This window comes from Loxodonta africana, chromosome 4, assembly GCF_030014295.1.
Source record: "Loxodonta africana isolate mLoxAfr1 chromosome 4, mLoxAfr1.hap2, whole genome shotgun sequence".
In the NCBI taxonomy this organism is placed as follows: Eukaryota; Metazoa; Chordata; class Mammalia; order Proboscidea; family Elephantidae; genus Loxodonta; species Loxodonta africana.
Window position 1 is genome coordinate 148755641 of NC_087345.1, and position 27112 is coordinate 148782752.

The following is a 27112-nucleotide window of genomic DNA, read 5'->3' on the forward strand; positions in this document are numbered from 1 at the left end:
TTGAAGATGGGTAGTTTTAGCCCTACAACTTGTTTTTTTTTTCATCAATGTTATATTGGCTATTTTGGGTCTTTTTACCTTTCTATATAAATTTTAGAATCAATTTATCGTCATCTACACAATAGCTTGCTGAGATTTTAATTAGATCTCAGAACGAGTAGGAAAAGTTGATCGGTAGATCAAATAGAGAAAACTGATATTTTAATAGTGTGAGTCTTTCAATACATGCACACACACTATCCCTCCATTTTTTTTTAGATCTTCTTCAATTTCTTTTATTAGCCTTTTGTAGTTTTCCACGTACAGATAGTATACATATTTTGTTAGATTTAAACCTGAGGCTTTCATTTTTTCAGTGTTATTGTGTGAAATGTTTTTGTTTTCAATTTTAAATTCCAATTTTTCGTTCCTGGTATATAGAAAAGCAATTTACTTTTGTATATTAATTAATTATCCTAATCCTTGCTATCTATAATTTATTAGTTCCAGGAGTTATTTTGTATAATTTTTTTTAAATTTCTACATAGATAACTATTATACCTGCAAAGAGTTTCATTTCTTTCTTCTCAATCATTGCACTTTTTTTTTTCCTTTTCTTGTCTTACTGTGTCAGCATGAACTTCAGTACAATTTTGAATAGGAATGGAGACAGGGGGCATCCTTGCATCATTCCTGAACTTAGGGGAAAAGTATCTTAGAGTGATATTAATATCCATCTGCAAAAAAAATGGAACAAGACCCATACCTCACGCCATGCACAAAAATGAGCTCAAAACAGATCGTAGACCTAAATATAAAATCCAAAACGATGAAGATCATGGAAGAAAAAAATAGGGACAATATTAGGAGCCCTAAAACATGCCATAAACAGTATACAAAATATTGCTAACAATCCAGAAGAAAAACTAGATAACTGGGAGCTTCTAAAAATCAAACACCTATACTCATCCAAAGACTTCACCAAAAGAGTAAAAAGATTACCTACATACTGGGAAAAAGTTTTTAGCTATGACATTTCCAATCAGTGTCTGATCTCTAAAATCTACATGATACTTCAAAAACTCAACTACAAAAAGACAAATAACCCAATTAAAAAATGGCCAAAAGGTATGAACAGTCAGTTGCAAAAGGACAAATATTGTGTAAGACCACTATTGTAAGAACTCAAGAAATAAACACAGGAAGAAAATATTCTTTGATGGTTATGAGAGGGAGGAGGAAGGGAGAGTGGGAGAAGAGTATTCACTAATTAGATAGTAGATAAGAACTACTTTAGGTGAAGGGAAACACAGCACACAATTCAGGCGAGGTCAGCACAACTGGACTAAACCAAAAGCAAAGCACTTTCCTGAATGAACTGAATGCTTCGAAAGCCAGCGTAGCAGGGGCAGGGGTTTGGGGACCATGGTTTTAGAGGCCATCTAAGTCAATTGGCATAATAAAATCTGTTAAGAAAATAGTCTGCATCCCACTTTGGAAAGTGGCACCTGGGGTCTTAAACGCTAGCAAGTGGTCATCTAAGATGCATCAATTTATCTCAACCCACCTGGAGCAAAGGAGAATGAAAAACACCAAGGACGCAAGGTGACAAGCACAAGAGACAGAAGGGCCACATAAACCAGAGACTACATCATCCTGAGACCAGAAGAACTAGATGGCACCCAGCTACAACTGATGACTGCCCTGACAGGGAACACAACAAAGAACCCCTGAGGGAGCAGGAGAGCAGTGGGATGCAGACCCCAAATTCTCCTAAAAAGACCAGACATAATGGTCTGACTGAGACTAGAAGGACCCCAGTGGTCATGGCCCCAGACCTTCTGTTGGCCCAGGATCAGAACCATTCCCCAAGCCAACTCTTCAGACAGGGATTGGACTGGACAATGGGTTGGAGAGGGATGCTAGTGAGGAGTGAGCTTCTTGGATCAGGTGGACACTTGAGACTATGTTGGCATCTCCTCTCTGGAGGGGAGATGAGAGGGTAGAGGGGGTTAGAAGCTGGTGAAATGGACACGAAAAGAGAGAGTGGAGGGAGGGAGGGAGCTGTCTCATTAGGGGGAGAGAAATTGGGAGTATGAAAAGTTTTTTTTTTTTTTTTTAGCAAGGTGTATATAAATTTTTGTGTGAGAGATTAACTTGATTTGTAAACTTTCACTTAAAGCACAATAAAAACAAAAAATGATATTATCTGTAAGTTTTTATACATGTACTTTATCAAGTTGAAGAAGTTACTCTCTATTCCTGTTTTGCTAAGGGTTTCTATCATGAATGGATTTTGGGTTTTGTCAAGTGTCTTTTTTTACATTTGTTGATATAGTAATATGACTTTTGTCTTTGGTCTGTTGATGCTGTGAATTACCTTGTTTGATTTTCAAATATTGAACCAGTCTTGCATATCTGGATTAAATCCCACATGGATATGGTGTAAAATTATTTTGAAATATTTTTCAGTTTAATTTGCTAATTTTTGTATCTGCATTTATTATGTCCATAAGGAATATTGGTTTGTATTTTGCATGCTTAAAATGTTTTTACCTGATCTCAGTATTAATATTCGCCTCACAGAATGTAAGAAGTACTTTCTACACTTATATTTCTGTAAGAGATTATAGAAAATTGCTGTAACTTATTCCTTAAATATCTGATATGATATTTGTGCTCAGTGCTTTCTTTCTTGGATGGTTATTAATTATTGATTAAATTTATTTAGTAGATATAGGCTTACTCTTATTATCTATTTTTCCTTGTGTGAGTTTTGGTAGTTGTGCCTGTCATGGCTTGAATTGTTCCCCCCCACCCCAGAAATGTGTCAGTTTGGCTAGGCCATTATTCCCAGTATTGTGTAATTGTCTACCATTTTGTCATCTGATGTGATTTTCCTGTGTGTTGCAAATCCTACCTCCATGATGTTAATGAGGCAGGATTAGAGGCAGTTATGTTAATGAGGCAGGAGTCAATCTGTAAGATTAGGTTGTGTCTTAAGTCAATCTCTTTTGAATATAATATAAAGAAGTAAGCAGAGAGACGTTGGAACTTCATGCCACCAAAAACAAGAGCCAGGAGAATAGCACATCCTTTGGACCCAGGGTCCCTGTGCTGAAAACCTCCTTAACCGGGGAAGATTGATCACAAGGAGCTTTCTCCAGGGCCGACAGAGAGAAAGCCTTCCCCTGGAGCTGGCACCCTGAATTCTACCTTCCTAGACTGTGAGAGAATAATTTTCTCTTTGTTAAAGCCTTTGACTTGTGGTATTTCTGTTATAGCAGCACTAGATAACCAAGACAGTGTCTTTAAAGGGATTGGTCCAATTCATCAAGGTTATCAAATCTGCAGGCATGGAGTTGTACATGATATTCCTTTATTATCCTTTTACTATACATTAGATCAGAAGATATGACTCTTCTTTCATTTCTGATATCAATAATTTATATCTTCTCTATTTTTTTTTGGTTAGCCTTGTTAGAGGTTCATCAATTTTTATTAATCTGTTCAAAAGAACTGGCTTTCAGTTTCTTTGGATTACTTTATTGCTTTCTTGTTTTAAATTTAACTGATTTCTACTTTAATTTTTTTTAATTAATTTTTATTAAGCTTCAAGTGAACATTTACCATTCCAATCAGTCTGTCACATGTGAGTTCACGTACATCTTACTCCCTTCTCCCACTTGCTCTCCCGATATTGAGTCAGCCCTTTCAGTCTCTCGTTTCGTGCCAATTTTGCCCTCTTCCCTCTTTCTCTATCTTCCCATCCCCCCTCCAGTCAAGAGTTGCCAACACACTCTCCCGTGTCCACCTGATTTAATTAGCTCACTCTTCATCAGCATCTCTCTCCCACCCACTGACCAGTCCTTTTCATGCCTGATGAGTTGTCTTCGGGGATGGTTCCTGTCCTGTGCCATCAGAAGGTCTGGGGAGCACTGTCTCCAGAATTCCTCTAGTCGCAGTCATACCATTAAGTATGGTCTTCTTATGAGAATTTGGGGTCTGTATCCCATTGGTCTCCTGCTCCCTCAGGAGTTGTCTGTTGTGCTCCCTGACAGGGCAGACATCGATTGTGGCCAGGCACCAACTAGTTCTTCTGGTCTCAGGATAATGTAGGTCTCTGGTTCATGTGGCCCTTTCTGTCTCTTGGGTTCTTAGTTGTCGTGTGACCTTGGTGTTCTTCCTTTGCCTTTGCTCCAGGTGGGTTGAGACCAATTGATGTATCTTAGATGGCCACTTGCTGGCATTTAGGACCCCAGACGCCACATGTCAAAGTGGGATGCAGAATGTTTTCATAATAGAATTGTTTTGCCCATTGACTTAGAAGTCCCCACAAACCATGTTCCCCAGACCCCAGCCCCTGCTCCGCTGACCTTTGAAGCTTTCATTTTATCCCGGAAACCTCTTTGCTTTTAGTCCACTCCAATTAGACTGACCTTCCTTGTATTGAGTGTTGTCTTTCCCTTCACCCAAAGCAGTTCTTATCTACTGATTGATCAATAAAAAACCCCTCTCCCTCCCTCCCTCCCTCCCCCCTTTGTAACCACAAAAGTATGTGTTCTTCTCCGTTTTTTCTATTTCTCAAGATCTTATAATAGAGGCCTTATACAATATTTGTCCTTTTGCCTCTGACTCATTTCGCTCAGCATAATGCCTTCCAGAATCCTCCATGTTATGAAATGTTTCAGAGATTCGTCACTGTTCTTTATCGATGCGTAGTATTCCATTGTGTGAATATACCACAATTTATTTACCCATTCATCTGTTGACGGACACCTTGTTTGCTTCCAGCTTTTTGCTATTGTAAACAGAGCTGCAATAAACATGGGTGTGCATATATCTGTTTGTGTGAAGGCTCTTATTTCTCTAGGGTATATTCCGAGGGGTGGGATTTCTGGGTTGTATGGTAGTTCTATTTCTAACTGTTTAAGATAACGCCAGATGGATTTCCAAAGTGGTTGTACCATTTTACAATCCCACCAGCAGTGTATGAGAGTGCCAATGTCTCCGCAGCCTCTCCAACATTTATTATTTTGTGTTTTTTGGATTAATGCCAGTCTAGTTGGTGTCAGATGGAATCTCATCGTAGTTTTAACTTGCATTTCTCTAATGGCTAATGATCGGGAGCATTTTCTCATGTGTCTGTTGGCTGACTGAATATCTTCTTTAGTGAAATGTGTGTTCATATCCTTTGCCCACTTCTTGATTGGGTTGTTTGTCTTTTTGTGGTTGAGTTTTGACAGAATCATGTAGATTTTAGAGATCAGGCGCTGGTCTGAGATGTCATAGCTGAATATTCTTTCCCAGTCTGTAGGTGGTCTTTTTACTCTTTTGGTGAAGTCTTTAGATGAGCATAGGTGTTTGATTTTTAGGAGCTCCCAGTTATCTGGTTTCTCTTCATCATGTTTGGTAATGTTTTCTATTCTGTTTATGCCCTGTATTAGGGCTCCTAGGGTTGTCCCAATTTTTTCTTCCATGATCTTTATCGTTTTAGTCTTTATGTTTAGGTCTTTGATCCACTTGGAGTTAGTTTTTGTGCATGGTGTGAGGTATGGGTCCTGTTTCATTCTTTTGCAAATGGATATCCAGTTATGCCAGCACCATTTGTTAAAAAGACTATCATTTCCCCAATTGACTGACACAGGTCCTTTGTCAAATATCAGCTGCTCATACATGGATGGATTTATATCTGGGTTCTCAATTCTGTTCCATTGGTCTATGTGCCTGTTGTTGTACCAGTACCAGGCTGTTTTGACTACTGTAGCTGTATAATAGGTTCTGAAATCAGGTAGAGTGAGGTCTCCCACTTTCTTCTTCTTTTTCAGTAATGCTTTACTTATCCGGGGGTTCTTTCCCTTCCGTCTGAAATTAGTGATTTGTTTCTCTATCCCCTTAAAATATGACATTGGTATTTGGGTTGGAAGTGCGTTGTATGTATAGATGGCTTTTGGTAGAATAGACTTTTTTACTATGTTAAGTCTTCCTATCCATGAGCAGGGTATGTTTTTCCACTTAAGTATGTCCTTTTGAATTTCTTGTAGCAGAGTTTTATAGTTTTCTTAGTATAGGTCTTTTACATCCTTGGTAAGATTTATTCCTAAGTATTTTATCTTCTTGGGTGCTACTGTGAATGGTATTGATTTGGTTATTTCCTCTTCGGTGTTCTTTTTGTTGATGTAGAGGAATCCAAGTGATTTTTGTATGTTTATTTTATAACCTGAGACTCTTCCAAACTCTTCTATTAGTTTCAGTAGTTTTCTGGAGGATTCCTTAGGGTTTTCCATGTATACGATCATGTCATCTGCAAATAGTGATAGCTTTACTTCCTCCTTACCAATCTGGATACCCTTTATTTCTTTGTCTAGCCTAATTGCCCTGGCTAGGACTTCCAGCACGATGTTGAATAAGAGCGGTGATAAAGGGCATCCTTGTCTGGTTCCCGTTCTCAAGGGAAATGCTTTCAGGTTCTCTCCATTTAGAGTGATATTGGCTGTTGGCTTTGCATAGATGCCCTTTATTATGTTGAGGAATTTTCCTTCAATTCCTATTTTGGTAAGAGTTTTTATCATAAATGGGTGTTGAACTTTGTCAAATGCCTTTTCTGCATCTATTGATAAGATCATGTGGTTTTTATCTTTTGTTTTATTTATGTGATGGATTACATTAATGGTTTTTCTGATATTAAACCAGCCTTGCATACCTGGTATAAATCCCACTTGATCAGGGTGAATTATTTTTTGGATGTGTTGTTGGATTCTATTGGCTAGAATTTTGTTGAGGATTTTTGCATCTATGTTCATGAGGGATATAGGTCTATAATTTTCTTTTTTTGTAATGTCTTTACCTGGTTTTGGTATCAGGGAGATGGTAGCTTCATAGAATGAGTTGGGTAGTATTCCGTCTTTTTCTATGCTTTGAAATACCTTCAGTAGTAGTGGTGTTAAGTCTTCTCTGAAGGTTTGGTAGAACTCTGCAGTGAAGCGGTCTGGGCCAGGACTTTTTTTGTTGGAAGTTTTTTGATTACCGTTTCAATCTCTTTTTTTGTTATGGGTCTATTTAGTTGTTCTACTTCTGAATATGTTAGTTTAGGTAGGTAGTATTTTTCCAAGAATTTATCCATTTCTTCTAGGTTTTCAAATTTGTTAGAGTACAATTTTTCGTAGTAATCTGAAATGATTCTTTTAATTTCATTTGGTTCTGTTGTGATGTGGTCCTTCTCGTTTCTTATTCGGGTTATTTGTTTCCTTTCCTGTTTTTCTTTAGTCAGTCTAGCCAATGGTTTATCAATTTTGTTAATTTTTTCAAAGAACCAGCTTTTGGCTTTGTTAATTCTTTCAATTGTTTTTCTGTTCTCTAATTCATTTAGTTCAGCTCTAACTTTTATTATTTGTTTTCTTCTGGTGCCTGATGGGTTCTTTTGTTGCTCACTTTCTATTTGTTCAAGTTGTCGGGACAGTTCTCTGATTTTGTCTGTTTCTTCTTTTTGTATGTGTGCCTTTATCGATATAAATTGACCTCTGAGCACTGCTTTTGCTGTGTCCCAGAGGTTTTGATAGGAAGTATTTTCATTCTCGTTGCTTTCTAAGAATTTCCTTATTCCCTCCTTGATGTCTTCTATAACCCAGTCTTTTTTCAGGAGGGTATTGTTCATTTTCCAAGTATTTGATTTCTTTTCCCTAGTTTTTCTGTTATTGATTTCTAGCTTCATTGCCTTGTGGTCTGAGAAGATGCTTTGTAATATTTCAATGTTTTGGATTCTGCAAAGATTTGTTTTATGACCTAATACGTGGTCTATTCTAGAGAATGTTCCATGTGCACTAGAAAAAAAAGTATATTTTGCAGCAGTTGGGTGGAGAGTTCTGTATAAGTCAATGAGGTCAAGTTGGTTGATTGTTGTAAGTAGGTCTTCCGTGTCTCTATTGAGCTTCTTACTGGATGTCCTGTCCTTCTCCGAAAGTGGTGTGTTGAAGTCTCCTACTATAAATGTGGAGGTGTCTATCTCACTTTTCAATTCTGTTAAAATTTGATTTATGTATCTTGCAGCCCTGTCATTGGGTGCATAAATATTTAATATGGTTATGTCTTCCTGATCAATTGTCCCTTTTATCATTATATAGTGTCCTTCTTTATCCTTTGTGGCGGATTTAAGTCTAAAGTCTATTTTGTCAGAAATTAATATTGCTACTCCTCTTCTTTTTGCTTATTATTTGCTTGATATATTTTTCCATCCTTTGAGTTTTAGTTTGTTTGTGTCTCTAAGTCTAAGGTGTGTCTCTTGTAGGCAGCATATAGATGGATCGTGTTTTTTTATCCAGTCTGTGACTCTCTGTCTCTTTATTGGTGCATTTAGTCCATTTACATTTAGCGTAATTATAGATAAATAAGTTTTTAGTGCTGTCATTTTGATGCCTTTTCATGTGAGTTGTTGGCCATTTCATTTTTCCACATACTTTTTTGTGCTGAGACGTTTTTCTTAGTAGATTGTGAGATCCTCATTTTCATAATGTTTAACTTTATGTTTGTTGAGTCGTTACGTTTTTCTCGGCTTTTTTCTTGAGTTATGGAATTGATATTCCTTTTTGTGGTTACCTTATTATTTACCCCTATTTTTCTAAGTAAAAACCTAACTTGTATCATTCTATATCACCTTGTATCACTCTCCATCTGGGAGTTCAATGCCTCCTATATTTAGTCCCTCTTTTTGATTATTGTGATCATTTATCTATTGATTTCCATGATTCCCTGTTATGTGTATTATTTTGTTTATTTATTTATTTTTTAGAATTAATCTTACTTTGTTTGTTTTTGTGTTTTCCCTATTTGAGTTGCGTTGATATCAGGACGTTCTGTTTTGTGACCTTGTATTGTGCTGGTACCTGATATTATTGGTCATCAGGCCGAACAATCTCCTTTAGCATTTCTTGCAGTCTTGGTTTAGTTTTTGCAAATTCTCTAAACTTGTGTTTATCTGTAAATATCTTAATTTCTCCTTCATATTTCAGAGAGAGTTTTGCTGGATATATGATCCTTGGTTGGCAGTTTTTCTCCTTCAGTGCTCTGTATACGTCGTCCCATTCCCTTCTTGCCTGCATGGTTTCTGCTGAGTAGTCTGAACTTATTCTTATTGATTCTCCCTTGAAGGAAACCTTTCTTTTCTCCCTGGCTGCTTTTAAAATTTTCTGTTTGTCTTTGGTTTTGGCAAGTTTGATGATTATATGTCTTGGTGTTTTTCTTTTTGGATCAATCTTAAATGGGGTTCGATGAGCATCTTGGGTAGATATCCTTTCGTCTTTCATGATGTCAGGGAAGTTTTGTGTCAGGAGTTCTTCAACTATTTTCTCTGTGTTTTCTGTCCCCCCTCCCTGTTCTGGGACTCCAATCACTCGCAAGTTATCTTTCTTGATAGAGTCCCACATGATTCTTAGGGTTTCTTCATTTTTTTTTAATTCTTTTATCTGATTTTTTTTAGCTATGTTGGTGTTGATTCCCTGGTCCTCCAGAAGTCCCAGTCTACATTCTAATTGCTCGAGTCTGCTCCTCTGACTTCCTATTGCATTGTCAAATTCTGTAATTTTATTGTTAATCTTTTGGATTTCTACATGCTGTCTCTCTGTGGATTCTTGCAACTTATTAATTTTTCCACTATGTTCTTGAATAATCTTTTTGAGTTCTTCAACAATTTTATCAGTGTGTTCCTTGGCTTTTTCTGCAGTTAGCCTAATTTCATTTGTGATGTCTTTAAGCATTCTGTAAATTAGTTTTTTATATTCTGTGTCTGATAATTCCAGGATTGTATCTTCATTTGGGAAAGATTTTGATTCTTTTGTTTGGGGGGTTGGAGAAGCTGTCATGGTCTGTTTCTTTATGTGGTTTGATATGGACTGCTGTCTCCGAGCCATCACTGGGAAACTAGTTTTTCCAGGTAATCAGCTAAAAAAAAATGCAGTCAGGTCCCTATCTGAATTCTCCCTCTGGCTCAGGCTATTTGGATGTTAATGGAGCCGGCTGGGGAGGGTGGTGGAGGGATCAGAGAGCTGGGAGTGTAGCACCTCAGAATATACAGCTGATCCCCGCATTCACGCTCCACCCGCTTCCGCCAAAATCCCGGCGGGACGGCTCCCCAGCTGGGACGCTGCTCTCCCGGCTCCGAGACCCGTCACTTCCTCCCGGGGACTTCTCCCTCCGGTGCGCCGCACCGCTCGCTCGAACTGGGTGGGCATTTCCTGCACGAACGGCTGGGCCTGCCCCCGGTGTCGCTTTAGGGAAATATAGCTGATCTCCACGCTTGGGCCACGCCCGCTTCCCGCCAAACTCCCGGCGGGACGGGTCCCTGGCTGGGACGCTGCTCTCCCCACTCCAAGATCAGTCACTGCCTCCCGGGTGCTTCTCCCACCGACTGTGCCGCTACGCCGCCCCCGCCAACCGGCTAGGCTCTCTCCCGGGATGAGTTTGGGGGGTAGGGCTGGGCCCCTTGTCTGTGCCGTCTGCCCCCCTGGGCTCTGCCCCAGATCGGGCTCCGAAGGTCACCTGCCTGGTACCCTGGCTCCTGGTTCTGAAAACGATCACTGTCTGCCCGTATTTGTTCATTCTCTGTCTCTAAGTCTGTGTTTGTTGTTCAGAGTTCATAGATTGTTATGTATGTGATCGAGTCACTTGTTTTTCCGAGTCTTTGTTGCAAGAGGGATCCGCAGTAGCGTCCACCTAGTCCGCCATCTTGGCCCCGCCCCCTCTACTTTAATTTTTATTATTTTCTCTTCCTCTTGCTTTAGTCTTAAATTGCTCTCCTTTTCTTGTTTCCTAAGGTGGAAGCTTAGGTTATTTATTTTAGATCATTACTATTTTTAATATGTGCACTTAATGTTATAAATTTCTCTCTAAGCCTGCTTTTGCTGCATCTAACAAATTTTAAGTAGAATTTTTATTTTTTATTTAGTTAAGATCATTTTTATTTTCTCTTGCAACTTCTTCTTTGATCAGTGTACACCTAGAAGTGTATTGTTTAATATCCAAATATTGGAAAATTTTGCACTTATCATTCTATTTTTGATTTTTAGTTTAATTCCATTGTAGACAATGAATATATTTTTTATTATTTCTCTTCTTTTAAACGTTTTAGGATATGGTTTGTTGCTTGGTATGTTTTCCATCTTGATCAATGTTACCCATGAATGTGAGAAGAATGTGTGTGTCCCACTCTTGCTGCATGAGGTACTGTTATTGATTAGGTCAATTTGAATGGCACTGTATTGGAGCAAAATTTTTGTATACTGTTGAAATTAAGTTGGTAATAATCCAAACTAGATAGTTATAAATTAATATACTGGTTGTAATCCTCTGAACAATACTTAGAAAATCACCTAAAAATATATAGTAGTAGAAGCAGCAAGGGAATTAAAATAGTATACTAAAAAAAAAAAAAAAACTAACACAAAAGGAAGCAGAAAAAGAGGAATGGAAAAAAGACATAAGACATGTAGAATACATAAGACATGTAGAAAACAAATAGCCTCTTTGGAAAACATTTTAGCAATCATTCAATATATTAAACAATAAGTTACCATGTATGTAACCTAACAATTCTACTCCTAGATATAGACACAAATGAATTTAAAACATATGCCCACACAAAAAATTGTACACAAATGTTCATATCACAATTATTCATAATAGCCAAAAAGTAGAACCAAAAAAAACCAACCCAAAAAGTAGAAACAACCCGAAATACTCATCAACTGATGAACGAAAAATAAAATATGGTGTATCCATACAATGGAGTATTATTTAGCATTATGTTGTTTGTTGTTGTTAGGTGCTGTAGAGTCGGTTCCGACTCATAGCAACCCTATGCACAACAGAAAGAAACATCGCCCGGTCCTGCAATCGCTGTTACGCTTGAGCTCATTGTTGCAGCCACTGTGTCAATCCGCCTCGTTGAGGGTCTTCCTCTTTTCTGCTGACCCTGTACTCTGCCAAGCGTAATGTCCTTCTCCAGGGACTGATCCCTCCTGACAACATGTCCAAAGCATGTAAGATGCAGTTTCGCTATCCTTGCCTCTAAGGAGCATTCTGGCCGCACTTCTTCCAAGACAGATTTGTTCATTCTTTTGGCAGTCCATAGTATATTTGATATTCTTCGCCAACACCATAATTCAAATGCGTCAACTCTTCTTCGGTCTTCCTTATTCACTGTCCAGCTTTCACATGCATATGATGTGATTGAAAATACCATGGCTTGGGTTAGGCGCACCTTAGTCTTCAGGGAGACATCTTTGCTCTTCAACACTTTGAACAGTTTCTTTGCAGCAGATTTGCCCAATGCAATGCGTCTTTTGATTTCTTGACTGCTGCTTCCATGGCTGTTGATTGTGGATCCAAGTAAAATGAAATCCTTGACAATTTCAATCTTTTCTCCATTTATCGTGATGTTGCTCACTGGCCCAGTTGTGAGGATTTTTGTTTTCTTTATGTTGAGGTGTAATCCATTCTGAAGGCTGGGGTCTTTGATCTTCATTAGTAAGTGCTTCAGGTCCTCTTCACTTTCAGCAAGCAAGGTTGTGTCATCTGCATAACGCAGGTTGTTAATGAGTCTTTCTCCAATCCTGATGCCCCGTTCTTCTTCATATAGTCCAGCTTCTTGTATTATTTGTTCAGCATACAGATTAAATAGGTATGGTGAAAGAATACAACCCTGACACACACCTTTCCTGACTTTAAACCAATCAGTATCCCCTTGTTCTGTCCAAATAACTGCCTCTTGATCTATGTAAAGGTTCCTCATGAGCACAATTAAGTGTTCTGGAATTTCCATTCTTCTCAGTGTTATCCATAGTTTGTTATGATCCACACAGCTGAATGCCTTTGCACAGTCACTAAAACACAGGTAAACATCCTTCTGGTATTTTCTGCTTTCAGCCAGGATCCATCTGACATCAGCAATGATGTCCCTGGTTCCACGTCTTCTTTTGAATCCAGCCTGAATTTCTGGCAGTTCTCTGTTGATATACTGCTGCAGCCGTTTTTGAATGATCTTCAGCAAAATTTTGCTTGTGTGTGATATTTAATGATATTGTTCTATAATTTCCACATTCAGTTGGATCACCTTTCTTGGGAATAGGCATAAATATGGATCTCTTCCAGTCACTTGGCCAGGAAGCTGTCTTCCATACTTCTTGGCATAGATGAATGAGCACCTCCAGCGCTGCATCTGTTTGTTGAAACATCTCAATTGATATTCCATCAATTCCTGGAGCCTTGTTTTTCGCCAATGCCTTCAGAGCAGCTTGGACTTCTTCCTTCAGTACCATTGGTTCCTGATCATATGCCACCTCTTGAAATGGTTGAATGTCAACTAATTCTTTTTGGTATAATGACTCTGTGTATTCCTTCCATATTCTTTTGGTGTTTCCTGCATCGTTTAATATTTTCCCCATGGAATCCTTCACTAATTTAGAGACCATCTGAAGAATAGGTTTGATGCATTGAACACTAGTTACCGAAGACCAGACGAGTTGTGGAATGACATCAAGGATATTCATCCATGAAGAAAGCAAGAGGTCACTGAAAAGACAGGAAAGAAAGAAAAGACCAAGATGGATGTCAGAGGAGACTCTGAAACTTGCTCTTGAGCATCGAGCAGCTAAAGCAAAAGGAAGAATTGATGAAGTAAAAGAACTGAGGATTTCAAAGGGCCTCTCAAGAAGACAAAGTATTGTAATGACAAGTGCAAAGAGCTGGAGATGGAAAACCAAAAGGGAAGAACACACTCGGCGTTTCTCAAGCTGAAAGAACTGAAGAAAAAATTCAAGCCTTGAGTTGCAATAGTGAAGGATTTAGCATTATAAAGGAATAAATTAAAGATGTATGCTACAACTTGGATGAATCTTGAAAACGTTACGCTAAGTGAAAGAAATTGATTTAAAAAAGCCAAATATTTTATGATTTCATTTATATGCAATGGCCAGAACTGTGAATTTATAGAGGCAGAAAGTAGACTAGTGGTTGCATGTGCTGGGACAGGGAAATAGAGGAGTGACCACTAATAAGTAGGGTGCTTGTTTTTGGGGTGATATAAATTTAGTCCCTGGGTGTTTGAAATAGTTAAGCACTTGGCTACTAACTGAAAGGTTGGTATTTCGAACCTACCCAGAGGCACCTCAGTAGACAGGCCTGGTGATCAATCTGCTTCCAAAAGTTCACAGCCTTGAAAACTCTAAGGAGCAGTTCTACTCTGCATGCGCGGGGTCACCATAAGTCAGAACCCTCTCGATGGCAACTAACAACGATGACAATGATTGCAGAGTCCCTGGGCGGTGAACATGGTTAACGTGCTCACTGCTAGCCAAAAGATTGGAAGTCTGAGTCCACCCGGGAGTGCCTCAGAAGAAAGTCCTGGGTGATCTGTTTTCAAAACTCAGCCACTAAAAATTCTGTCGAGCACACTTGTACTGTGACACATGTCGGGTCACTATAAGTCAGAATCAACTTGACAGCAATTTTTTTTTATGCATGCACATCTCTGTGATTATACTAAAAGTCACTGAGTTGTACAGTCTAAATAATGAACCTCATCATATGTAAATTGTATGACAATAAAACTTTCTAAATTAAATAATTAAATTTAATTAAAATAATACTTTAACTAAGGTGGGCACTTCGATAAAATTTTTTAAGTGCACTGTGAAAGGAAACATCCTTCTGAATAATATGTAATTCAACAATGCCCTGCTAGGGATGAGAAATAAATTTGCTTTTCCAAACAGCTATAAGTGAAGAGAAAATGAATATTTCTGCTTAACTTAGAAATCCGCGTAGAGTCCAATAGTCATTAAAGAACTTAGGACTCTCAGAATCCGTATATCTGAATATATCCTCCGAATATCTTCAACAATCCAAAGATTTGTGGCTGTACTGGTACCCATTTAATTAACACGCACTAAGAACCTATGAGGAGCCCTGGTGGCACAATGGTTAAGAGCTACGGCTGCTAACCCAAAGGTTGGCAGTTCGAATTCATCAGCCACTCCTTGGAACCCGTACAGGGCAGTTCTACTCGGTCCTGTATGGTTGCTATGAGTTGGAGTCAGCTCGATAGCAAAGGGTTTGGGTTTTTGGTAAGCACCTATGAGTGTATGCTAAACATTGATGTTACAAAGATGAATAAGAAAGGGACCTTGCCCTTTTCAGTTACCATCTTATCTGAGAACGGGTTACAATAAAGGGTTAATTACCAAACACCTTTTATGCTAGCAGAGAAGATTTCTTTTCAGTGTTTTTAAAGTACTTTTTATTGCTGAAATTTACATCTATTTTCAAAGTTAACTGAACAGATTACAACCAAAAAAAAAAACCCACAACATTGTAGCAACCTGTCAAGTCATTCAAAACAGGTATCTGTCAGTATGCAAGCAAAGATGCCAGCTGGTGAACTAAAATTGTATGTACTCAATTGTTATTCTGCCACGATGAGAGAAAATAACTAAAATAATTACTTGGCATTTTGATTTCCATAATTAAAAAAAATGGGGCGGTAGCTGCTAGTTGAAAAACTATAGATTATTTATTCATTTTTTTAGTCTCATCCTAGTTTCTCTGTGGACCTAAGAGCATGAACTCTTGTTTTTTCCAAGGCTGTCAAACTCATCACAAAAACAATTTGCCGCTGCTTCTCTAAGTTCTGGAGGAGCAATGCCATGTATCTTGAGACTGATCGAGTAGGAGTACGATATTCAAGATGGTTGTACCAGGACACCGAATGAATCTGTATTTTCCAGGATGTTCAACAGAGATGATCCTATTGGTATGCTTCATCCAAAGTCTCTCCATTCTTGAGCAACACGGGTATTTAGGAGAAGACCTCAACTGCTTCCCCTCCTTTGAAGTTTGACATTTATTTTCAGGAAAACCATGTCTCATCAGATATTATTAATTTGGAATAGCAGCGCCAGATGCTGATTCTGGTCTCCACCTTAGAGAGATATCCTTACTTCTTGTGAACCAGAATATTGAGTTTGAGAATTATAGGACAGGACAAATATGACTATTTGCTGTGCAAAAATATCTTGTAGAACCACATCTTGAGGATTTTTTTTTTTTTCTAATTGGAAAGAAGAATGGCTTAGAGAAATAGAAAACAGAATCTCAGGGTGGTACTCTGTGTACATGTTTTACATACATGCTTTATTAAAAATTTATGTCAAATTTCTTAGAACCTAAAAGGGGGCTTTTCAGGAGATACTTCTTCACCAGATTAACATTCTAGTTGGGGCATCAACTTTCAAAGAAGAGACAAACCAGATTCTAAGGGTTTTTTGTTTGTTTACATTTTTTAAAAAATATTCTTTAATACCTCTATGCATACTCCTAAATTCTTGTTATTTTTGTTGCCACAAATCTAGGATTTCAAAGGTACTTTAATTTGGTTCATTCTGTATGCACCATGTGGGAGAAAGATGTGGCAGTCTGCTTTTGTAAAGATTACAGCTTTGGAAACCCTGTGGGGGCAGTTCTACTCACTCCTATAGGGTCGCTATGAGTCAGAATCAACTCAATGGCTACGGGTTTATATGCATCACTGCATAAACTCCCATTTTTAGTGACTATATTAGTAACAGGAAAATAGTTAATTTAAATTCATCCCACTACTGAAAGCCAGCAGAAGTTAATGTTTATATTTGTTTATAAAAGTTTTTATGGTGTCTTAAGATTTATAGTTACGATACCATGATTCAAAGTCTCATTTCTAAAATCCCTTGTCCTTTTGCCCCTCCATTCCGTCACCTTTTCACAAACACTTCATCTAAATCTACAGCTTGCTGGTTAGTAAGAATATTAAAATAAATAGGAAAAGCTAGATTGCATAGTTGTAGTCTCTGAAGCTAGTTTGCCCAGGATCAAATCTCAGTTTTGTCAATTTTTATTCTTATGACCTTAGACATATATCTGAGTGATAGGTGGCTATCAGGCACATACTTTGGCATTTACATATCACAGAAGTCCCTGGGTGGTGCAAATAGTTAAGCATCTAACTACTAGCCAAAAAATTTGGTGATTCAAACCCACCCAGAGGCACCTTGGAAGGCAAGCCTAGCGACCTGCTTCTGAATGATCACAGCCCTGGAAATCCTCTGGAGCATTTCTACTCTATACACATGGGGTTGCCATGAGTTGGAATTGACTGGATGGCAACTAACAACAACAACTCACACACACACATACACACACAGATATGTGATATATATCTATAGAAGAATATTTATAACTGTATATGTATGTATGCATAAAATATATATGAGGTATATATAGACTTAGAAATGTAGAGGAAAATAAAAACTACAAATAATTTTTAAGAACTTAACTGGAAGAAAATATTGATAAAATTATTTTGCCTTTCCTTTTGCTTCCTTATACATATTGATTCTCACTTCTCTGTTGTTATTCTGCAGCATCACTTAATTCCTTTTGCTTCCAAATTCTTTAAAGAGATACACTTCGAGCTTTATATTGTTTTTCTGTTCAACTGTTTGATTTTAATAATTGCTTACATTTTACTAGGAATTTTATAGTTTATAAACATCTTTACAAAAATTTTTCTCATCTTATACCGCAAGTACTCATTTAAATTATAAGTCGTCCCACTGTATAGAAGAGAGAATAAAAGCCGTATGAATTCAAGTATCATACCCAGATCATAGCACTATAAAGCCAGGGAGCACAAAACTGGGACCTGGATCTTCAAACTCCAGTTCTGCATGTTTTCACAATAGTATGCTTTCGGAGCTGCTTTAGGCTGGTTCTCTAAAGAAACAAAACCAGTGAAGCATATATATATATAGAGAGAGAGAGATTTGTATCAAGGAAACGGCTCATGTGGTTGTAGAGGCTGGAAAGTCCCAAGTTCATGGGTGAGGTGTCAGTCTGGAGGCTTTTGCTGACTCATGTAGCTGCAGAGGATGATGAACCCACAATCAGCAGATCAGATGGCAGGCAGCTGGCTCACAGGCTGTGGAGGCTGACAAACCCAAGATTGGTTGGTAAGATGGCAGACTGCTGGCTTTTAAGTCCTCAGAACTGGAGGTCAGATGACGATGAACTAAATAGAGGACCCAAAGCATAGCAAAATCCAGCAAGCTTTACCAGGAAGTCTATATATAGTGAATGAAGGCCATATCCCCAAGGAAACTCCCTTTCAACTGATGGGCTGCCCATAGTAGATCTCATCATGGAGGAGATTATACTATAGCAAATCTCATCATGGAGGTGATTACATCATTACATAACTTCCAGACTACATCATAACTGCCAAAACACTGAGAACCATGGCCCAGCAAAGTTGACATACAAACTTAACCATCACAGGAGATGAGTCAACTAACTTTTTTGAGCATTTACTATGTCTTAGCTACCTTTTTCTCATTTAATCATTTTAAGCATCCCCAAAATTAGTCATTATTATTTTATTTTTATTGTGCTTTAGATTTTTTAAAAATAATTTTTATTGTGCTTTAAGTGAAAGTTTACAAATCAAGTCATTCTCTCACATAAAAACTCATTTACACCTTGCTACATACTCCCAATTACTCTCCTTCTAATGAGACAGCCCGCTCTCTCCCTCCACTCTCTCTTTTCATATCCATTTCGCCAGCTTCTAACCCTCTCTACCCTCTCATCTACACTCCAGGCAGGAGATGCCAAGATAGTCTTGAGTGTCCACCTGATCCAAGAAGCTCACTCCTCACCAGCATCCCTCTCCAACCCATTGTCCAGTCCAATCCCTGTCTGAAGAGTTGGCTTTGGGAGTGGTTCCTGTCCTGGGACAACAGAAGGTCTGGGGGCCATGAACACTGGGGTCCTTCCAGTTGCAGTCAGACCATTATGTCTGGTCTTTTTATGAGAATTTGGAGTCTGCATGCCACTGTTCTCCTGCTCCCTCAGGGGTTCTGTGCTGTGTTCCCTGTGAGGGCAGTCATCGGTTGTAGCCAGGCACCATCTAGTTCTTCTGGTTTCAGGATGATGTAGTCTCTGTTTTATGTGGCCCTTTCTGTCTGCTGGGCTCGTAATTACCTTGCATCCTTGGTGTTCTTCATTCTCCTTTCATCCAGGCAGGTTGAGACCAATTGATGCATCTTAGAAGGCTGCTTGCTAGCATTTAAGACCCCAGATGCCACTCTTCAAAGTGGGATGCAGAATGTTTTCTTAATAGATTTTATTATGCCAATTGACTTAGATGTCCCCTGAAATCATGGTTCCCAAACCCCTGCTCCTGCTACACAGGCCTTCGAAGCATTCAGTTTATTCAGGAAACTTCTTTGCTTTTGGTTTATTCTGGTTGTGCTGACCTCCCCTGTATTGTCTGTTGTCTTTCCGTTCACCTAAAGTAGTTCTTATCTACCATCTAATTAGTTAATAACCCTCTCCCACTCCCTCTCCCTCCTCTCATAACCACAAAAGAATGTTTTCTTCTTAAATTATTTCTCAAGTTCTTGTAATAGTGGTCTTATACAATATTTGTCCTTTTGCAACTGACTAATTTCACTCAGCATAATGCCTTCCAGGTTCCTCCATGTTATGAAATGTTTCACAGATTTCATCATCGGTCTTTATCAATGCGTAGTATTCCATTGTGTGTGAATATACCATAATTTATTTATCCATTCATCAGTTGATGGGCACCTTGGTTGCTTCCATCTTTTTGCTATTTAAACAGTGCTGCAATAAACATGGATGTACATATATCTGTTCCTGTAAAGGCTCTTATTACTCTAGGATATATTGCAAGGAGTGGGATTGCTGGATCGTATGGTAGTTCTATTTCTAACTTTTTAAGGAAGAGCCAAATCTATTTCCAAAGTGGTTGTACCATTTGACATTCCCAACAGCAGTGTAGAAGTGTTCCAATCTCTCCACAGCCTCTCCAACATTTATTCTTTTGTGTTTTTTGGATTAATCCCAACCTTGTTGGAGTGAGATGAAATCTCATTGTGGTTTTGATCTGGATTTCTCTAATGGCTAATGATCAGGAACATTTCCTCATGTATCTGTTAGCTACTTGAATGTCTTCTTTAGTGAAGTGTCTATTCATATCTTTTGCCCATTTTTTAATAGGGTTATTTGTCTTTTTGTAGTTGAGTTTTTGCAGTATCATATAGATTTTAGAGATCAGGTGCTGATGGAAATGTTGTAGCTAAAAACTTTTTCCCAGTCTGTAGGTAATCTTTTTACTCTTTTGGTGAAGTCTTTGGGTGAGCATAGGTGTTTTATTTTTAGGAGTTCCCGGTTATCTACTTTTCTTCTGCATTCTTAATAATGTTTTATGTACGTTTATGTCATGTATTAGGGCTCCTAATGTTGTCCCTATTTTTTTTTCCGTGATCTTTATCATTTTAGATTTTATATTTAGATCTTTGATCCATTTTGAGCTCGTTTTTGTGCAGGGAGTGAGGTACGGGTCTTGTTTCCTTTTTTTTGCAGATGGATATCCAGTTATGCCGGCACCATTTGTTAAAAAAGACTGTCTTTTTCCCATTTAACTGTTTTGGGGTCTTTGTCAAATACCAACTGCTCATATGTGGAAGGATTTATGTCTGGATTCTCAGTTCTGTTCCATTGGTCTATGTACCTGTTGTTATACCAGTACCAGGCTGTTTTGACTACTGTGGCAGTACAGTAGTTTCTAAAATCAGGTAAAGTGAGGCCTTCCACTTTGTTCTTCTTTTTCAGTAATGCCTTATTTATCCAGGGCCTCTTTCCCTTCCATATGAAGCTGGTGATTTGTTTCTCCATCTCATTAAAGAATGTTGTTGGGATTTGGATCAGAATTGCATTAAAATAAGAGATCACTTTTGGTAGACTAGACATTTTTATAATGTTAAGTCTTCCTATCCATGGGCAAGGTATGTTTTTCCACTTATGTAAGTCTCTTTTGGTTTCTTGCCAAACTGTACCGTGGTTTTCTTTGTAGAAGTCTTTTACATCTCTGATAAGATTTATTCCTAAATATTTCATCTTCTTGGGGCTACTATAAATGACATTGATTTGGTGATTTCCTCTTCGATGTTCTTTTTATTGGTGTAGAGGGATCCAACTGATTTTTGTATGTTTGTCTTGTATCCTGATACTCTGCTGAACTCTTCTATTAGTTGCAGTAGTTTTCTGGAGGATTCCTTAGGGTTTTCTGTGTATAAGATCATGTCATCTGCACACAGAGATACTTTTCCTTCTTCCTGGCCAATCTGGATGCCCTTTATTTCTTTAACTAGCCTAATTGTTCTGGCTAGGACCTCCAACACAATGTTGAATAAGAGCGGTGATAAAGGGCATCCGTGTCTGGTTCCCGATCTCAATGGGAATGCTTTCAGGCTCTCTCCATTTAGGGTGATGTTGGCTTTTGGCTTTGTATAAATGCCCTTTATTATGTGGAGGAATTTTCCTTTTATTCCTATTTTGCTGAGACTTTTAATCATAAATGGGTGTTAAGCTTTGTCAAATGCCTTTTCTGTATCAATTTATAAAGTCATGTGATTCTTGTCTTTTGTTTTATTTGTGTGGTGGATTACGTTAACTGTTTTTCAAATGTTGAACCATCCCTGCATACCTGGTATGAATCCCACTTGGTCATGGTGAATTATTTTTTTGATATATTGTTGAATTCTATTGGCTGGAATTTTGTTGAGGATTTTTGCATCTACATTCATGAGGGATATAGGTCTATAATTTTCTTTTCTTGTGGTGTCTTTACCTGGTTTTGGTATCAGGGATACAGTAGCTTCATAGAATAAGTTTGGTAGTATTCTGTCCTTTTCTATGCTTTGACATACCTTTAGTAGTGGTGGTGTTAACTCTTCTCTGAAAGTTTGGTAGAACTCTGCAGTGAAGCCATCCGGACCAGGGCTTTTTTTTAATTGTTGGGAGTTTTTTGATTACCTTTTCAATCTCTTCTTTTGTTATGGGTCTATTTAGTTGTTCTACCTCTGTTTGTGTTAGTTTAGGTAAGTAGTGTTTTTCTAGGAATTCATCCATCTCTTCCAGGTTTTCAAATTTGTTAGAGTACAATTTTTCATAGTAAGGTGATATGATTCTCTTAATTTCAGTTGGGTCTGTTGTAATATCACCCATCTCATTTCTTATTTGTGTTTTTTGCTTCCTCTCCTGGTTTTCTTTTGTCAGTTTGGCCAGCGGTTTATCAATTTTGTTGATTTTTTTTCAAAAAACCAGCTTTTGGACTTGTTAATTCTTTCAATTGTTTTTCTGTTTTCTATTTCATTTAGTTCAGCTCTAAGTTTTATTATTTGTTTTCTTCTGGTGTCCTGGGTTTCTTTTGTTGCTCTTTTTCTATTTGTTCAAGTTGTAGGGATAATTTTTTGATTTTGGCCCTTTCTTCTTTTTAGATGTGTACATTTATTGATATAAATTGGCTCCTGAGCACCACTTTTGCTGTGTCCCAAAGGTTCTGATAGGAAGTGTTTTCATTCTCATTGGATTCTCTGAATTTCTGTATTCCATCCTTAATGTCTTCTATAACCCAATCTTTTTTGAGCAGGGTATTGTTCAGTTTCTAAGTGTTTGATTTCTTTTCCCTGTTTTTCCTGTTATTGACTTCCACTTTTATGGCCTTATGATCAGAGAAGATGCTTTGTAATATTTCAGTGTTTTGGATTATGCTAAGGCTTGCTTTATGACCTAATATGTGGTCTATTCTAGAGAATGTTCCATGTGCACTAGAAAAGAAACTATACTTGGTTGCTGTTGGGTGGAGTATTCTGTATATGTCTACGAGGTCAAGTTGGTTGATTGTGGCATTTAGATCTTCCTTGTCTTTATTGAGCTTCTTTCTGGATGTCCTGTCCTTCACCAAAAGTGGTGTGTTGAAGTCTCCTACTATTATTGTGGAGCTATCTCACTTTTCAATGCTGATAGAGTTTGTTTTATGTATCTTGCAGACCTGTCATTGGGTGCATAAATATTTAATATGGTTATATCTTTTTGGTGTATTGTCCCTTTAATCATTATATAGTGTCCTCCTTTATAATGGATTTAACTTTAAAGTCTATTTTGTGAGAAATTAATATTGCCACTCCTGCTCTTTTTTGATTGTTGTTTGCTTGATATATTTTTTTCCATCCTTTGAGTTTTAGTGTGTTTTTGTCTCTAAGTCTAAGGTGTGTCTCTTGTAGGCAGCATATAGACGGATCTTGTTTTTAATCCATCTGCCATTCTCTGTCTCTTTATTGGTGCATTTAGTCCATTTACATTCAGCATAATTATGGATAGGTATGAATTTAGTGCTATCATTTTGATGTCTTCTTTTGTGTGTTGTTGACAGTTTCTTTTTCCCACATAATTTTATGTGCTGAGTAGATTATCTTTATATATTGTCCTTTCCTCATATTTGTTGTTGTTGATCTTGTTTCTGCTGAGTCTCTATTTTTTTCTTGTATTTTATTTTAGTGAGTAGGATAGTTTGTTTCCTAACTTTTATTTCTTTGTATCGCTGTATCTTCCTCTCTATATGGAAGGTGTATGATTACATTTCTTAGTCCCTCTTTATTATTCTAATGTTGTCTTCTTTTTTATAATAACATTGCTGTTACCCTGTTTTGAGGTTTTTTTTTTTTAATAATCTTGCTTTGTTTTTTTGGATTTCCCTGTCTGGGTTGACTTCCGGTTGCTCCGCCCAGTGTTCTAGTCTTGGGTTGATACCTTATATTATTGATTTTCTAACCAAAGAACTCCCTTTAGTATTTCTTGTAGTTTTGGTTTGTTTTTTTATGAATTCCCTAAACTTCTGTTTATCTGGAATTGTCCTAATTTCACCTTCATATTTAAGAGACAGTTTTGCTGGATATATGATTCTTGGCAGGCAATTTTTTTCCTTCAATTTTTGAAATATGTCATCCCATTTCCTTCTTGCCTCCATGGTTTCTGCCTGGTAGCCCAAACTTATTCTTATTTGCTCTCCTTTGTAGGTGCCTTTTTGTTTATCCCTCACCACCCTTATAATTCTTTACCTTTGGTTTTGGCAAGTTTGATTGCAATATGTCTTGGTGACTTTCTTTTCAGATCTACCTTATGTGGAGTTCAGCGAGCATCTTGGATAGATATCTTCTCATCTTTCATGATACCAGGGAAGTTTTCTGCCAACACATCTTTAACAATTCTCTTTGTATTTTCTGTTATTTCTCCCTGTTCTGGTACTCCAATCACTTGTGGGTTATTTCTCTTGATAGAGTCCCACATCATTTTTAAGGTTTCTTCTTTTTTTTTTTTAAATCTTTTATCTGATTTTTCTTCAAATGTATTAGTGCCAAGTGATTTATCTTTGAATTCAGAAATTCTAGCTTCTACTTGCTCAATTCTGCTCCTCTGACTTTCTATTCAGTTGTCTACTTCTGTAATTTTGTTGTTAATCTTCTGAACTTCTGACTGCTGCCTGTCTATGGATTTTTCCAGTTTATTAAACTGTTCTTTATGTTCCTGAATAATCTTTCTAATTTCTTCAATTGTTTTTTCTGTGTGTCCCTTGGCTTGTTCTGTGTATTGTCTCATTTCCTTCCTGATGTCTTGAAGGGTTCTGTATATTAAACTTTTGTATTCTGCATCTGGTAATTCCAGGAATGCACTTTCACCTAGAAGATCCCTGGATTTTTTGTTTTGAGAGCCTGTTGAGGTGATCATGGTCTGTTTCTTTATGTGGCTTGATATTGACTGTTTTCTCCGAGCCATCAATAAGCTATTGTATTAGTTCATGCTTGCTTACTGTGTTGTAGCTGCTTGCTTTGTTTTGTTTTGGTATGCCCAAACAGGTTGCTTGAGTGAGCTAGCTTGATTATTTTCACCTTTGGAGCTCTGACATCCTGTCCCCAGCTGGCTAGAGCTGTTATTAGGTATATCAGACTAGGAGTCCATTCAGTTTTCTTGTATGAATTCAGCTCAGGTTTCCATGTCGCTGATCATCAAGTATGTGGTACAGGCTCTGTCCTACAGTCTTAGAGGGACAGGGTGGTATTTGGATTTTGGGTTTATAAAAGTGGAAGAAGAGATTTTTCCATTCACCGTACAGGGTATAAGGAAAAAAAAAAAGATTTTGGAATCAAGGTGATAAATTTGGATGACCAATGGGAAATCAAGTCAATCTGTCCAAAATTCAGTCAGACATTCTAGGTTGAAGTTCAAGAAAGAGGTTTCTGTGGGAATAGAATTGTAATTATTGAAGTAGATGGGACTTCCCAGAAATAGTATAGTTAGAAAATCCCTCAGGACAGAGCCCTGGGGAAAACTAACATTTATGACTCAAGTGACAAAAGAGAATCTTTAGAAGGAGATCAAGAAGAAGCAGGCATTTAATTACATAGAAGTAAATGTACCACAAGTTTGTGTCTTGACAGCCAAATTAAAATAATATGTCCAGAGAGGGAAATATTCAACCTGTTGATATGCTGTACATCAGAGAGTACAACTGGAAGTAGTTTTTGCACAAACTTGAAATGTATTAGAATTGACCTTAACATGAATTCTTTAGAAAGATATATACGTGCCTATGTCTGTACAGCAGAGGAATAATGGTATCTTTAAAGTATCACTTGAGGGCTCAAATCCATTCATCTGCCTGCTTCTCCCTTTCTATTTGGAATGAAAGCCTCTCGTATATCTGCATTCTTCAGATGAGCAATTCAATCAATAGGATATACTGTCAATCTCTTCTCCTTTGTAAATTCTTGGAGTTCCCCAACCTGTTTGGTGCTCAACAGTGGCCTGTCTCAGGAATTCAGCTGCTGAATCCAGTTTGCGGGTGTGTTAAAATATATGCAAGTACTTGGCTTTTGCTGAGAGCGCTGTTCTCCTCAGGTTCTGGAGGTGTGAGTAGGCTGAATGTCTGCTATAGCTGGAAAAAATAGGTAAATGCATAAAAACAATTTCAGAGAATCTGGGCTGGAAGAGAGAGCAATTTCTAATTCTCTGGAGCAATCTAAGTATACTTGTGAAGATGATTTTTTTGGTGAAAATATATGCAGCAAAGCATACATCAATTCAGCAATTTCTATATGTACAATTCAGTTGCGCTGATTGCACTCTTTAAGTTGTACAGCCATTCTTGTTATCCTCTTCCAAATTATTCCACCACCATTAAGATAAACTCATTGCCCCTTAAGCTTCTCATCTGACCTTTTGAGTTTCTGCAGTCAACTTGATCCCATATAATTCTTTATTATATCTATGTAGATATATATATCTGTATTAATTAAGCTGATCTATTTTTTTTTTTATTGTTTGGTTTAAAGATGACTTTGAGGATACTTTCTCTTTAAGGTATAAAGATTTTCTCAAAGCAGTAGTTCAGGAGATGTTGTGCTACCTCAATGGCTCCAGAAAGCCTGGATTTCATAAGAATTTGAAATCCTGTTCCATATTTTTTCAACTTTTGATCAGGATTCTTCTATAGTATTTTTGATCAAAATATCTGTGTTTGTAACCAGGCACATCCAGTTCTTCCGGTCTCATGGCAGCAGAGGCAGCCGTTCATGGTGGCAATTAGACACTCATTCCAATTCATCTTTTGATTCCTGATTCTCCCTTTTCCTCTGCAGCTCCGGGCAAAGAGAGACCAATTGTTGTATGTTGGATGGCTGCTCACTGTGATAACAATTTTGTGAATATAATAAGCTTCCACACTGTGATACTTGAAAACTCATACCTTAGTGAGCCAGTGAAATGTCACAGAATCATAGAATCAAGGTTTGGGAGATGTATGACCTTTGTAAATCAATTATCTTAAACATGGTGAAGATGAAATTGAGTTTTCAATTTTGAAATAGAGAATAGAGAAATCTGTATTATTCAGATATATCTTATATATACACATTAAACATGAAAACATAAAAATTATTCCAACTACTTAGTCAAGTTCCATTTATGACATAATATCTAAAACCTTAACAATGTTCTGAACTGTACTTTTTTTTTTTGAGAATATCAATGTATATAAGCCTCTGAACTTTCCAGGTACAAGAATCAATGAATTTTTATTTTTATTAAATTGATTTGATTTGATGCCTTGTCACCTGCAACCTATAAACCTATGAATAATACATAAGCTTTACTGCTTCTAACTGAATTTTATTTTTATATTCTGTTTGTG